Below are 15,321 nucleotides of genomic sequence, written 5' to 3'. Positions count from 1 at the left end.
TTGTGCATAGATATTCATATATACTCTGATTCCTCCATATATGATGCACATATTTCATTTATTTGTACATTTATATGAATATATATATATAAAATATAATTAGGTGCATGTGTGCCAGTGAACATATGCAAATTATTAAGACTATAAAGATATTTTAGTGTAAGTTTATATGTATACATACAGAAAAAATGTGTAGTCATTCATAAATAGTAATGCAAAGTACTATAGATTTAATATCTAGATGTGTATGTGTGTTTAAGAAATCTCCACAGATTTCCAAGAGAGTTTGGATGCCAGGAGATCGTTTGGCTGAAGTAAGGGTTCAACAGAGATTAGGTTGTCCTCTCAAATCTACATACTAGGAAACTTGTAGGCATTTTCAGCTGATATTGTGCCACCAAAACCCAAAACTCCATGTCTAATTTCAGTGATTATCTCTGATATTTTGGATACTTTTTATCATTTAAGGGGCAGTCAGCAGGTTTTCTGCTTTCCTAATGACTTTTCTCTCCCTACCTTGTGCCACCTGGTTTTTCTACTACTTCCTTAAGGTATGTGAGAAATAGTTGTACTTTGTAACTTTGAATTGATGATTCTCTTTAAAAAAGAGTGGAATGGTGCCACTGAAAACCCCATCATTAGTGCAGATCAATGGACCAAAGCTTTAATATTAACTAAGTTTCAAACAAATACAATTCTACGTTAGACCTTGCTGCTTATTTGGTGTGGGTGTCAGTGAAATGAAATTTAGGTACCAAAGGGCTGATGAATTCCTTTATCCAGAGTGAGGGTTCCCACTGCTACCTGTGGAGAGATTGTGCACAGATGTTGCTTTTCAGCTGTGTGTTTATAAAAATTAACAGTCTGGTTTTGTCCACCAGCTGGTGATCTGTGTTGAGCAGGGGCATAAATAGCACATCTTGTAACTGTGGTCAAGTCATACGTACATTAAATATTTATTGGGTCATTTTATGCAAATTAACCTTGATTTGTTTTCACGCCGTCTGTATTGCATCACTTCTTGGGCTTTTAACCAGTTGTGTTTGACTGCTCTTGGTGGAGTGGGTTGCAGGGAAGGGAACAGCTCTGTTCTTGCCTGGACTACCATTTCTGGTACTACCATGGCCCTGGCTGCTCCACAGGATGTGGGACACTGCTGGCCATTAACCAGTGCAAACAGAATGAAAAATGCTAATTACTGCAAATTGTTGGCACAGGGAGCAAGCCTGGATGAAACCAGCTTTTTTTCCTGTGTTGAAATTGCTTGGTGACTCCAAAACCAACTTTCTTTGGAAGAAAACAGAGCTTTAATATGGGGAAAAAATTAGGATGCCAGATAAAAAATACTCAAATCTTTATGTGAGTCATGGTGAGGTTGGAGCAAAAGGAGGCTGGAGGAAGAATGGGACAGAGACAACTCCCTTTGCCTTAAACCAGGTAGGAATCCAATGACTGGGAGATTATAGCAGGATCAGTTTGGTGGGGGTCAGGCAGAATCAGCAGAAATTGGGTTAAACTGGATCAGCTCAGGTTGTTTTTCCTTGTAGCTGTCATTTGCAGGTGAAGTGGCTTTGGTGGGTCACAAAAAAGGAGGTAGTAGCATGTCCTGGATGAGAGGGTTCTGACTCAGAAAAAGGCTTGATGACACCCAAGAGCAAATCTTTTTCAGGCAGTGACATTTGCTTGGGCTGGGGACACACAAGCCTTCATGCACAAAAGGGATGAAAATTAATTCACATCTGCTTCAGCTTCCCTGTATGTTTGCAGCTTCACACATCTTCTCTTCTTACTCCCTCAAAAAGGAGAAAAATTAAAGGTGTAAAACCTACTGAAGGCAATGTGGTGCTGTGGTTAGTTTTAACTTATTATTATTTTTTTTTTTTTTCCAGCAGCAGATTGGTCAGGACACACAAATTTATGGTTCCCACAGGACCTGTAACCTGACCACTATGTGAATATATTAAGGCATTAAAGTTAACACCCTATAGAGTAATGCAAAATACTACATATGTTCAGGAGAGCTGATTTATGGGCCTTGTGAAGGTGCACAGTGACTTGGTGCAGATCCAGCCTTGACTCAAGCACTGCCTGCCTGCAGGGCTTTGTTCTCTTTTATTTATACTTTAATTTATTACAGCAAATTGTAAGAGGTCTGAAGAATACTCGTTTTTCTGGATGCCTGTCCCTATACTTCTATCCCACTGGTGAGTGGTAAAGGTGAGATGTTGGGTAACACAAGCCCTAATAATTTCCCTTTAGGGAGTAATTGATTCCCTAGACCTATGTAACAGGTAAAAATTGCCATGGCAAGCCTTGGGAAAATTAGTTTCCTGCCCATTGTGGTTTGTTGTAAGTACTCTTTAATTGAGTTTATTTGTTTATAAAGGCAAAATAAAACCATTGATCCAAAACTCCTTGAAGCCTGAAGTTATATAAATTCTTAATCAAATATATGTTTGTAGGAATGTGTTTGTGTATAGACAAATCAATGGAATTCTATGGGTGCATATATTGAAAGACACAACTTTTTACTACACTAAATGATGATTGTTGAACCTGCCTTGTGGCAACAATTAATATAAAAAGGAAAAAAGCTCTTTCCCTTGAATCTGTGGAAGTAATTTTGAGTCTTCGCCTACTGGCGACAAAATGAGACCTCAAAAGGCTAATTAAGGGGCATTTTGAAAGGCAGTTTCAGTTTATGGGAATTGCTGGTGCAGCCTACAGCAGAGTTTTGGGGATATGGTCATCTCTGCTCCTGAGTGGTTTTGGGCAGATGGGCTTCAAATCTCCCTTCTCCCCCTGAACAGATGCACCAAGGTGCAAACTCCTCCTCCCAGGCAGAGTCCAGTGTAGGAATGGGAATATTTCAGGTGTTCTTGGAGCTGGGACAGTGTGGTCAGTGGCAGGAGAGGTTGGACAGCTGACCAGATATGTTCTCTAGGGTGAAATCCATCCCACAGTGCAACAACTGGATATAATATAATGTTCTACTAGCACAGAATTGATTATCTATAGTATTAAAATACTTAATGGTAGACTGTGGAAAATCCACAGCAGAGCAAATAATGTTTCTCAGCACAGGAGATGAAAAGAATCCTTATTTTTTAAATTTTTTAAAAATAATTATTGTGCATCCAACATCATCAGCTTTTGATAGAATCTGGTTTTGTGCCCATGGTTGAACAAGTTCAAATGATGGGGCTTGGAGCAACCTGGGGTGGTGGAAGGTGGTACTGCCCATGGCAGGGGGTTGGACAGGATGATCTTTAAGGTCTCTTCCAACCCAAACCGTTCTGTGATTCTCTGCAATTCTCTCTTCTCCACTAATGGGGAGGAAAGTGGGTTTTTCTCACCCTGCGGAGTTTGTGGGTGGTTCCCCCAAGGGAGTGGGAGGAGGGGAAGCACAGCTCTGCGTTAGCTAGGGAATGAGTTTTTATCTAAAACCACATCAAAAATCTGAACAGACTTTTTTTTTTTTTTTTTTTGAGGAAACTTTCCTAGCAATATTTAGAAATTAAAATTACAGTAATTGTCATGGTGTAATGGCATCCCTCTTCATTTCCTGCTGCTCATGGAGAGGGGAAAGGATAATTATTGCTCTGGAACATGGTAGTTGCCAAAAAGATGCCTTTGTTTCTTATTCTATGGGCCTATTTGACCCATCTCTCAAAGGTCAGTAAATTATATTTCTTAGGAGTACAAATATGGGTAATAAATGTCTATTTGCATATACAAGCTTTTTTTTTTTTTCCTCCTCCTGACTGCATCAGTTTATTCTGTCTTTAAAAGGACTTCCTTCCCACAGGAAGCATCATTTCTCCCTTTCTTCCTGTGTTTATGAAGTTGTTCTTTTTATGTGATTAGAGTAAAATTCTCATTTTGGGGGCAGCAAGATCCAGTCCTTGGCTTTATGGAAGAATAACTTTCTTTGGCAGTAATGTCTGCATAAGCTGCATATATCTATGTGAGTGTGTAATGACTTTGGTTATTTGAGCTTCTATTTTTATCAGGCCCTTGTCATGGTAGGTGCATAAGCACAGCTACAAGACTGTGCCACCTTGAGGATCTCACAGGCTAAGCCAACGCCAACAGCTTATTTTGAACAATAATTAATTATGAGTTTTTAAAGTAATAGATGCTCCTGATGCTCCTCATGTTTGAAACCAGCTTCCCCATTTGTGGGAGGACGTGGTGTGTATTTCCCTGAAATGCAAAATCTAATTTCTCACAATCAAAATACAGCTTTTGCCCTGACAAATGGAGCTTTTTATTTACACATTTGTCTTATTGACTCTACCATCTTATCTCAGAACTCATCCCAGTTCCTAATGTTCCAGTCTGGCTGCTGTATCTCAGGAAATCAAGCCTTAGCTTTGGTGATAATTTATCTTGCATGTGTGGTAGTAATTGCTGTGCCTTTTCAAGGTCATTTGGGATGCAGCTACTTCTGTAAAAAGTCTTATTTCAATAATGTCAACTTTGTTTTAAATGACTGCGCATCTTTAAAAGCCATATTGTAATCAGCCCACTCCCCTGTTCCTAGGGTTGTCAATATGGAGCATTTAAATCACACAGTTATTTTTTTCTTGACTTTACTCAAGTGTGGGCTTTTGTTTGGTTTTAAAGGGTTTGGTTTTTTGTTTTTTTTTTTTTTTTTAAGGCAGTCATTAAAGCAATTTTCTTAAGAAAATTGAAATATTTTCTTTTCTTTTTCTGCCTCTTTGGGGGTAGAGAAATAGGTTCTCATAAAGGGATTTAATAAGTGGATGGAAATAGATTCACACATAATCTTTTAATTTGTTCCCTGTGTTTTCAAGGGAGGTGGAATCTATTCTGAATGTCCCAAAGTATTCTTGCTCTGCTTCCAGTGTGTCTAGGAAGGGAAGGTCTTTTCTTCTCATCATGCCCACGATCTTGAAAAAAAATTCCAGTGGGCTTTATAGGCACAGAACTTCCCTAAGTAACCATTAAACTCCCCTTTTGTCAGGGAGGCAGCATTTTTCAGCTGTAAAACTTAAAAGGAAGAATCCTGCACCAGAGCCCTTGGGAAAACACCCAGGTTCTGGATGCTGCTGGTGTCAGGTTTTATAGGACACCAGTAATGCTCTGGGCTTCAGTAAAAACACATAAGAAACCACCCCAAATGCTACTACAGCTTTAATTGAAGGAATTGTCAAAAGCTGGAGGTTTGAGCTTCCAGTAGCATCCCAATCTTCTTATCCTACAGGAGAAGAAAAGTAAGAAAAGACCAAACCTTTATTAAAAAAAAAAAAAAAAAAAAAAAAAAAAAAAAAAAAAAAAAAAAAAAAAAAAGAATATGTATCATCAGGTTTGGGGGGAGCTTTCCATTTCCTAAATTGCCTGAACAACTTGAACACTGTAGATTTTCCTTGGCAACCCTCTACTAAGTACCTTTCAAGGAGCCAGCCCACTTTGCCTGTGTCTGCTGATAGAACCTGAGACTGCAGCTGCCTCTACCAGCACCCAGGCAAGGAACTGAGTTTTCACTAGCTGGGTTTTGGTTAGTTAAGGTTTTTTGTTGTTTTTTTTTTGGGGGTTTTTTTTTTTTTTTTTCAGTTTGTTTGTTCCCTTGTGTGTTTTTCTTCTTTTTATTGTATTTTTAAATTTTTTTTTCCTTTTGTTTGAGTGAGAAAGGACAGAGGTTTCTGTGTGGGCAGAGGATGAAGGGGAGGGAAGGGGCTCTTTTGTACAAAGCCTCCTCCAGAGCAGCTCTGCTGGCTCCTCTACCCCAGCTCTGAGTCACTGCTGGAGCCACAAACCAAAGCCTTGTTGTGTCTGGAATGTGCCAGCCTCGCCCCCAGCCCTGCAACCACTTGCTTTTATGTTCCCAAATCCTGGGAGACACTTTGCTGTCACCCCACGCTGGCGCAGACCCTGCTGGGGGAACGGTGGCACCGGGGTCGCGTGGAGGCGTTTGGGGCCACGCGATGAGACGCGGCCACGAGCCAGCCCTGCTGATGGCAGGGAGCCCTTGGACAGGGAAAAATCCATATTGTGCCCAGAGGCTGGGACAGATCACTCAGCTGGTGCCCACGTTATTGTTCTTCCACAGCCAGAGACAGCTCTGCAATGTATTTTTTCCCCGCTGCGTGTGGTGGTTGCCTGGGTGGTTGCTGTGCTTGTGTCTTGTGGAATCACAAAAGGGTTTGGGTTGGAAGGAACATTAAAAATCATCTGTTTAAAACCCCCTGCCATGGGCAGGGACACCTTCCACCATCCCAGAATGATCCAAGCTCCATCCAATCTGGCCTGGAATGTTTCCAGGGATGGGGCAGCCACAGCTTCTCTGAGCAACCTGTGCCAGGGCCTCTCCACCCTCACAGGGAGGAATTTCTTCCAAATATCCAATCTAAATCTACCCTCCTTCAGCTTAAAGTCATTCCCCATGTCTTATTCACTCCATACCCTTGCAAAAAAATCCCTCTCCAGCCTTTCTACCCCCTTAAGTACTGTCAGCCCCTAAATTTAAAGAATACTGCAAATGAACATCTCCTGCCACATCAGGTTCATTCAAAAAAAGCATTTCTCAGCTATTACATAAGATCAAGACGTGGTCTCAAGGAATTCTGAATCCTCTTTTCTCCTGAGCATTGCTTTTTACCCAGTGAGTGTGGGCAGTTCATGGTTCCAGTCAGCACTGCTGGCACAGATTTGTATATCAATAAATATATATCTGTGCACTGATGTATACCTACATCTATACAAATAAATACAAATAAAAATACAATTAAATATAACTGTAAATACAGTGGCAGCTGGATGGACACTCACCTTGCTGAGAGAGCTTTGTCCTTGCATGCAGCTTTTCTGGGCAGTGAGGGTCACCTCTGGCAGCTCTGTCAGATCTGTGTGACAGCAGCTGAGGAGGAGAGCAAACACAGGCCAAGATCCCAGAGCTGATGAAACATAGGCTGGGTCTGCAGGACGTGTGTGGCCACAATGGCAGTACTATAATTATTTAAAAATGAATTAAAAGCTTGAATTTTGTTCACTTTATGGGCTTGACTCCCCTGCATATTACTGGGGTTTTTTTTCAGAAGCATAATTATAGAGTGTTTCTGCCCAGTGGAAGTGGATTTTGCTGGGATGAGTGGGCTGCTCATGCAACCCCATCGACCTCCCTTCCTTCAACCCCACCTTCCCTAAGGTGCACTGCAAGAGTCTAAATTGACTTTTGCCCTGGCAAAGATCACATGCAGCAACTGGAGTAACAAATGTGAAATCTTACTGAGTGTGTCACCTTGCTCCAAAGTGAATGCAGTGTTATTTAATACATTTAAACCCCACTGTGGAGATGAATTATTGAAAGGAAGGAAATTGTATTCTTCTAAACCCACTTTGATGGCTGCATTTATCACATGATTAAATGGGGACAGCAATGGTATTTTCCCACTGCAAAATGTGTTTGGAAATATATTAACCCTTGCTGCACCAGGGTGAATAAAAAAATGATATTTGTTGACCTTTCTGGGGCACATCTTATTTGTTTTCTAGGTACTAAATAAACAAACTAATATCCACCATAAAACCTAATAATATTAAACCCCTTTCACTCCTGTGTAGAAGGCAGTGATGTTACCTCCCCTATGCTTCATCTCACCTCTAAAATCACAGACTTATGGAATGGTTTGAGGTGGAAGGGACCTTAAAAACCATCTTATTCCAACCTCTTGCCATGGACAGGGACACCTTCCACTAGACCAGGTTGCTCAGGCTCTCTGAATTGGTCACAATTATTTCTGGTTCATGAAAACATGAGGAAACACAGAATCACACTTCTAATTCTGATTCTTTATTCTGTTCCTTAGCTGAAAAGTGTAACCCAAATTTGTGCCAAGCTAAACTTCCACTGATGTTCTGGTTTGTTATAGAGTTTCATCCTCACTTTTAATGATAATCCAGGAAATTCCTTTGGAGTTAGCTCATAAAGCTGGACATATATCAGAGAGATAATTTATATATAGTGTCATTATAAAACACAACAGGTTCTGTAGGATAAGGCATGTGGTGAAGATAACATTTCAAGTGGTTATTTCTGAGCTGATAGCAACAGCCTGTGATAAATAAAATAAATGTGTTCACCTAAACACAGATGGAGGTTCTCCACTGCAATCTCACAAACTTGTTGATTTGAGAAGGTGCCTCTGAAGGAAACAATTCCCTTAAGCTTAAGAGACTTTTTCACTCAATTGTCCCAGATATGAAATAAGGTGGTGGTTCAGAGCCATGAGCAAACCCTGATGAAAATTCCCTGGATATGCTTTTGTAGATAAGAACGGCAAGGTGTTGGACTTGCTGGTCCTCATGGCTCCTCTCTAATTTAAGTTACTCTGTGGTTTCTATGAATGAAAAAGCTAAGTTATGAGTGTGGCTTATCACTGCCACTGCTGGGAGCAAATCCAAGTTGTGTGGTTGGCACCTGCTGAGCATCACCCTTGTCCCAGCTCATCCCTGTAAGCTCTTAATCAATCCTGGGGGAAGTGATGCAGCCGTGCCACCACAGATCTTCTCCTCCTGTGGGTGCTCAAATGAGCAGTTTGCCACTTCAGCAGCGAGGTGACAGACTGCATCTCACTGTGTCCCCTGCAGTAAAACACAGTAAAGCTTTGCAGTGTCCCCTCCGTTAATCTGCTTTAATTAAAGCTGTGCTACCACGTGGTACCCTGGGATGAGCTTTAGGTCACTCCAGTGGATTAATTTGGTTTGGGGCAAGAGGACTTTTTCCCTGCTAAGGTCTCAATCTCACCTCTTGTCTCACTGTCTTCTCCAGATGCTGGAAGGGAGCTGGGAATGGTAGAGCAAGGAAAGTTCTTCCCCATGGGAAATAGATGTTGATCTTCTGCTCCTTTTTGTGCAACTTCCCAAAGCCAAAAACACAGACAAGAGGTTCCCAAGGTCTTCCTTGGCACAAAGACTGCCATGGGGAAACCTGCAGTGGCTGTATGGAGAAAATGGATGAAACCATAAATGTTTATTTTCATGAACCCAGTTTTCCATGGGGCAAAGCCAGAGATCCTGTTTCCAATCTGTGCAAGCCCTGGATTTTTTGTAAGCTGTGGATGAAATGAAAAGTTTCAGTGTTTTATTTTCTACCTTCAATGAGTCTGTAAAGTCCTGAATGTAATAAAACTATTGAGGTTGTTCCTAGAACCTTAACTCAATATTACACTTGACACAATTGGATCTCTTGATCTGCAATGTTTCTTGCTTTAAGAAGGATTTTCCCTTCCCCTTGTCCTTTCTCTATTAGGTTGCATTCACATGCAGAGCTCAGCAGTGACGTGCTGAGAAACACAGATGATTGCCCTAAAAAAACCCAAAACCACTCAGCAAACAAAAATAAAATTTAAAAAAAAATCAAAGCATCTTCTTGCAATCACAGCTGATTTCTGGTGAGTGGGGAAGGTGTTTTCTCCCTTTCTGTGCCCAGCAGTTTGTAACTGGCTAGATGATTTAAGGAAAGAGAATGGGAATATGGCTTTTTTGTGCAGCAGGACATAGTGACCTCCTCTGGAAGCTGAGCACTGGGAAGTTTGATTGCCCTGTGGTGGGAGCTCCTAAGTTGACCCCTATATTTAAACATGATTAAAAACACCACTGAAGAGCCAGGCACAATAAAAAAACCAAAAGAACCCCTTTTCCAGCAGCTGCTGGGAGTGGGGTGAGGGAAGCTGTGGATGCTGCACGCTTTGGAGTGCCATCTGCTGGCACAGGACTGGTCGGATGCAGGAGCTGGGTTTTACGCTGCTCAGATGAAAACGGTGTCAGGGAAGCCCTGATGAATCACTGAGATGAGAATAAACTCTGCAAAGAGTTGGGGTGAAACAGGATGTTGTGTGTGTCTGTTGAAGAGAGAATACCTTGCTCAGTTGTGGAAATCTCCTCCACATCCCCTCTCTGTATTAAGGAGAACACACATATTAAATAGAATTTAAATAAGTATAATATTAATGATTTGGTGCATAAATATATGACTTCTGAGGTTCCTAGGGAGGAAGAATTTGAGCTTTAGGTCACATCTGCTGTGAGTTTGGCATTTTTTAGTCTCAGCTTGTCTGGTTCTCATCTTTTGTAAAGTCCACAGGGCTGTGCAGGTCCTCTCCCTACCCGGTTCATGAAATTTTGGCACCCAAAGGTAAGCACAGCTCTTGCTCATCAGCACATCTGCCTTAGGCACAGTAGGGTCTGGAAGGCCATCTGATAAACGGCAGAGGGTGACACAATTCTGCTGTAGCATGGGGTAGTGCTAATTTGCTATTTTTGAGTTTAAAAGGTTCAAAATTATTTAAATGAACAAGAAACCTCAGCTCATGGGGGTGAGAGCAGGTAAAGGTGATCTGTTGGACACCTGCCTACCTGGTCAGAGCTGCCAGGCAGTCCCAGCCTGGAAAAAGTGGGGTATGAAGGGGAGAAAGGGCTTTTTGTTTAGAGACAACCATATTTTTTGTTTAAATATTTTGGCATCTGCCTTTTTTTTTTTTTTTTTTTTTTTTTTGTATGTTTTAATATGTTTCTACCCAAAGGGACCCATTTTGTAGAGGTGCATTCTTCACATATGGGATGTCATTTGTTTTCTTGTCCTACACCAATCCTGTTTATTTTGAGGTGCATTTTATTTTGAGCTTGATGACATCCAATGTTATAAAACCTTTTTCTTCTCATTACACTGCTTGTTGCTTCCAAGCCTGCAGGCACTGACCCATTGTAGACTTCAGTTCACACAAAATCCCTTTAATCATCCTTTTGCCTTCTTGACTCTCCCCCTGCTTCCTCTTCAGTCTCAGAGTTCATTAGAGCTGCTTTTTCCTCTTCTAAGCTGTGAGAAGCTGGAAAACATTGCAAATTATTAACTGCCCACCAAAACAAAGGTTTTTGAAAGTGGGGTATGGAGCTGTGTGGGCTATTTTTGGAACTGCTTTATTTGGCATTGCTTCTTTGTTTACAAACTGGTGATTGAATGTAAGACTCGAAATAGGTAAGTTGGGAAACCTCCCAATGCTGAATTTCAGTAGATGCCCCTGCAGATCACAAATATTTTGCAAACTGAGGTGTTTCTGTCTACAGGGGGAAGAACCCATCCCCATTTGTGGCGTGTTGCCTCTGACTGGATAGCAGTGCCCACCAAACCTGCTCTGTCACCCCCTCGGCTGATCAGGGGACACAAAATGTAGTGGCAGGCTTGTGGGTCAAGATAAGGACAAGGAGAAATCACTCACCAGTTACTGTCGCAGGCAAAACAGGCTCGATATGGAGAAATTAGTTTAATTTCTTACCAATTAAATCAGAGTAGGATAATGAGAAATAAAACTGAATCTTAAAACATCTCTCCCATACCCCTCCCATCTTCCCAGGATAACTCACTCCTGAATTCTCCACCTCCTCCCCAACAGCATCATGGGGGGAAGGGGGTGAGAAATGGGACCAGTTCATCACAGGTTGTCTCTGCTTCTCTTTCCTCCTCACCGTCCTCCACGGGGTCTAAGTCTCACCAATAAAACTGCTCCAGCACACGATCATCTCTCCACAGTTCCACAGCTCCTGCCAGGTTTCTCTGTCTTCCTCTGTCTTGGGGTTTTTGTTCTGTTTCTTTTGTTCTGTTTTTTCTCATGATTCTCATAAGGAAATGGAAATTGGTGAGTCTGGATGTGTTCATAAGGAGGAATAGGTTGAGTAGCTGCCGAGTGCAAGGACTTTTTACATGCAAAGAGTGTCCAGAATGGATGTGTTTCCTGGGTTTGTTTGTCCACTGTTCATTATGGAATATTGGCTATGGGACTGGGAGTGGACCTGGAAAGTGAAGTCAGATGCTTTTGTGTGGCCCCTCAGTGAGTTTGAACTCTCCTGTTTTTGAGCAGAGGAATTGGGCCATGATCTCTTCATGCTGAGGGGATTTGGGGAACATCCTGTTTCTTTCAGTAGGTTTGTGTTGTCGTTTTCCTTGCTTATAGAGCAGGAAAGGTGGAAGGGAGAATGAAAGTACTTCAGTGAGATTCATCACATGTGATTTGCTCTTCGAGAAAGTTGTGTAGTCATTGCAGAGGCTGACAGGAAGTCATTTTGCAAAAGGAGTGATGTGACACCTTCCTCTGTTCATTTCCTTGAGTTTCTACTGAAAAGCCAAGGAATTGGTGGGATATTTCATATTTATCCACATCATTACATTTAACACCTCAGAGCTTTCCTTTTGATATCCTCTGTTAATTCCCAGCATCACAGCAGGAAACAAATCAATCTCCTCGTTCTCTGCTGCAAATATTTGGTGATGAGGTTACCGATAAACTCTAAATTAGGGGTTTTTTTCATAGTTTCAGAATGCAAAGTTGTGGATGTTATAGCCTTACATACCATGGCAACTGGTTCCTCTTGGCAGGTTGCTCCACTGCCTATGATAAAGATGACTTTGGCTTCATTTCAGGACCAGTGATGTGAGAAGACTGCTTGCCTGCAAAATCTTTTCCATCAAGAAAATTCCTTGTGCTATGATTCACTCCTACCATATGTGGAGGAATTAAATGCTGGGTGAGACGCATGAAGGAAACCCCACAGGAGGAGAAATGATTTGACAGCTGATCCATAGAACTCTTTCAGCCACCTCCAAAGAAAATGCTGTGATGCCAGTATGAGTTTCGCTACACATCTGGGCTTGACTCATCCACTACAGTGAAAGAAGAAAGAAACCCAAAGAAATAATTAAAGTTCATTATTGAGTGTATATGAAATAGCATTATTAAAGTATCTCCCTCACATTTATTTATAACCCTTCTTCCTGACAGAGCCTGACATGTTTCGCAAACACCACTCAGTGATTATATGTTCTTTGCCCAAAATCTGAGGATGTTGCTCTGCATTCTATTCATCACTTGCTCAGTCAAAATTTATGTTCCTGCAAAATCTGTAGGTTTTCTGAGATCTCTTTGTGTAGATACATTACTCATGAGACCTACCAGGCATATTTAAAATAAGTCAGGGTGGAAGGGCTCAAATTTCTTTCAGAGAAAGCCAAGTTCTTCTGAGAAGTGTTGGACTGGGCACTGTCACTGCATGACAGGGTGAGACTGGAGGAGGAGAAGAATATCTCCATCCTCACAATCCACACGTTTTGGTTGGCAGGATGGAGTTGCCACATATCCAGGACAACTGAGCTATCATAGCTCCTCTTGGAAAAATACCTGGGACTTCAGGATGCGTGCAAAGCTCAGAACCTTTTGTAAAACCAGCAGGAGCAGGGCAGTGATTCTTCCTCTGTACTCAGCACTGGTGAGGCCACACTTCAAGTGCTGTGTCCAGTTCTGGGTCCCTCAGATCAAGAGGGGTTGGAGCATGTCCAGGGAAGGTCACCAGAGCTGGGGAAGGGTTTAAAGAGTCAGTCCTTGAGGAAAGGCTGAGGGAGTTGGGGGTGTTTAGCCTGGAGAAAAAAATGCTCAGGAGGAGCCTTCTTGCTCTCTACAATTCCCTGGCAGGAGGTTGTAGCCAGGTGGGGATTGCTCTCTTTTCCCAGGGAACAAGGGACAGGATGAGAGGAAATGGCCTCAAGCTGTGCCAAGGGAGGCTCAGGTGGGACATCAGGAAGAATTTTGTCATGGAAAGGGTGGTTAAGCATTAAAAGGGGCTGCACAGAGAGGTTGTGGAGGCACCATCCCTGGGAATGTTCAAGAAGTGACTGAACGTGACATTGGTTGACAAGCTGGTGATTGTTCCAAAGTTGGGCTCAATGATCTTGGAAGTCTTTTCCAACCTCAATGATTCTGTGACTGTCACAAAACTGAAACCTAATCAGTGTCCTTAGGAGACTGGCCCAGGACGTACCTCAAGGGTTTGTCTCTCCTCTGTGTTCCCACTGGTGTCACCCCCTTCCATTTGCCAAATGAGACCTGAAAACAGATCAGAGGAGTATGGATTAGCTGTGTGGCTTTGGTGTATTAGCACAGCTGTGTTTGAGCTGAGCAGCAGCAGGGGTAAAAGCACAGTCAGTGGATGCAAATAAAAGGACTCCAGCAGAAAGGTAATGTAAACTCATCAGGGACTTTAAAATGCTGAGCCAGATCGATGCTCCTTTGCTGATGGAAAGTGTCACCTCCTTCAGCAGGAAGTGTCAGTGGTTCAGGGAGAGCTTCCCATGGAGAAAGCTGCTGTGCAGCCTCATGATTATGATAAAATATGCAGGGATATTGTGGACTCAGTCACCTTCCACAATTTGGTGTGGAAAATGTATGTCCAACACTAACTGTGCCAACAGTTTCTTCACTCAGTCTGATCTCAGATAAATACAGAGTTTAGTATTTATCTGGAAAAGCAGTTTTTTCCAATTCTTCTTTTTATTTTTTTACCCATTTTGTCTTTCATGTTAGAACTACCCTGTGGCCAATTCTTTTCCAGAATGTGGGAAGAATGTTGTTTTATCTTCAGAAATTAGTGACAAATATTTCTTCAACAGAAGAGAGATATTTTTGTCTAAAAATGAGATTTCCTTCTCCCCAGTAGTTGGTGTGTGTATGGCAATGAAGGAGAAATAACAGGAATGTGTAGATTTTTATAGTGGCTATTCTGTTTTTATAAAGACTTTCTGCCTTCCTTCTCTCACCCTTCCTGCTGAAATATATCAGCACTAGTGAGGGTTCCAGTCCCTGTGAGGGTTCTATCTCAGCTCCTGTCCTACCTGACTGGGAGATCTGTGCATTTTGGAGATAACCTGGATCTGCCTTTGGCTTCCTTTTAATTAACTTCCAAGATTTCTTTACTCTTTTTCCCCTTTCTGAGCACCTTTCGTGTTCTTCTTTCACTCTTGACAGTCCCTGCTCTATTTGTTTGGGTGTCCCTCTTCCTTTGTCACCTTCTCTTATTTTCCCCCCCTATTTTGTTCATGTCATTCCCCTCTGTAAAATTCTTGACAAAACATGTGAGAGCAAACAGCACTGAAGCCATTTCCTTGTGACATGTTCCCCTTTTATAGCATATGATATGATCAGTTAAATTTCTGCCCATAACCATAGGATTAATATTTATATTGTGCTTATTGACATAACGATACCCATTGTGAGGCTAACAATATAAATATGCTGGAGGAGCAGCTAGGAAAACAAGATAAGAGAGTCTCAATGCCCAGGGGACGTACACAAGGTGGAGAGTAATAGGGGAACATTATGTGTTTTGCTCATCAACAATTTTTCAGTGGAAGAGGATTTAAAAACTGCTGCAGTTTTCAGCATATTAAGAGTGTGAGGTGAATTGGGATTAGCTTTTGTAGTGACTCCGTGTTGGAACAAGCTACTTGTGACTCCAACTTAGTTTGTCAAGTCC

At 41.8% G+C, this 15,321-nt stretch overlaps 1 protein-coding gene across 1 annotated transcript in view; it reads left to right on the top strand.

The window, feature by feature from the left end:
- The window catches only part of TSNARE1 (t-SNARE domain containing 1), a 453,856-nt gene that overhangs the window by 207,863 nt on the left and 230,672 nt on the right, over positions 1–15,321 (top strand). The gene's annotated exons all lie outside the window — the stretch shown is intronic.

The sequence above is a fragment of the Onychostruthus taczanowskii genome, unplaced genomic scaffold (genome assembly GCF_017590055.1).
Source record: "Onychostruthus taczanowskii isolate IOZ18803 unplaced genomic scaffold, ASM1759005v1 scaffold66, whole genome shotgun sequence".
Lineage (NCBI taxonomy): Eukaryota > Metazoa > Chordata > Aves > Passeriformes > Passeridae > Onychostruthus > Onychostruthus taczanowskii.
Note: the sequence above shows the minus strand (reverse complement) of the source record. Positions and strands in the feature narration are given on the sequence as shown.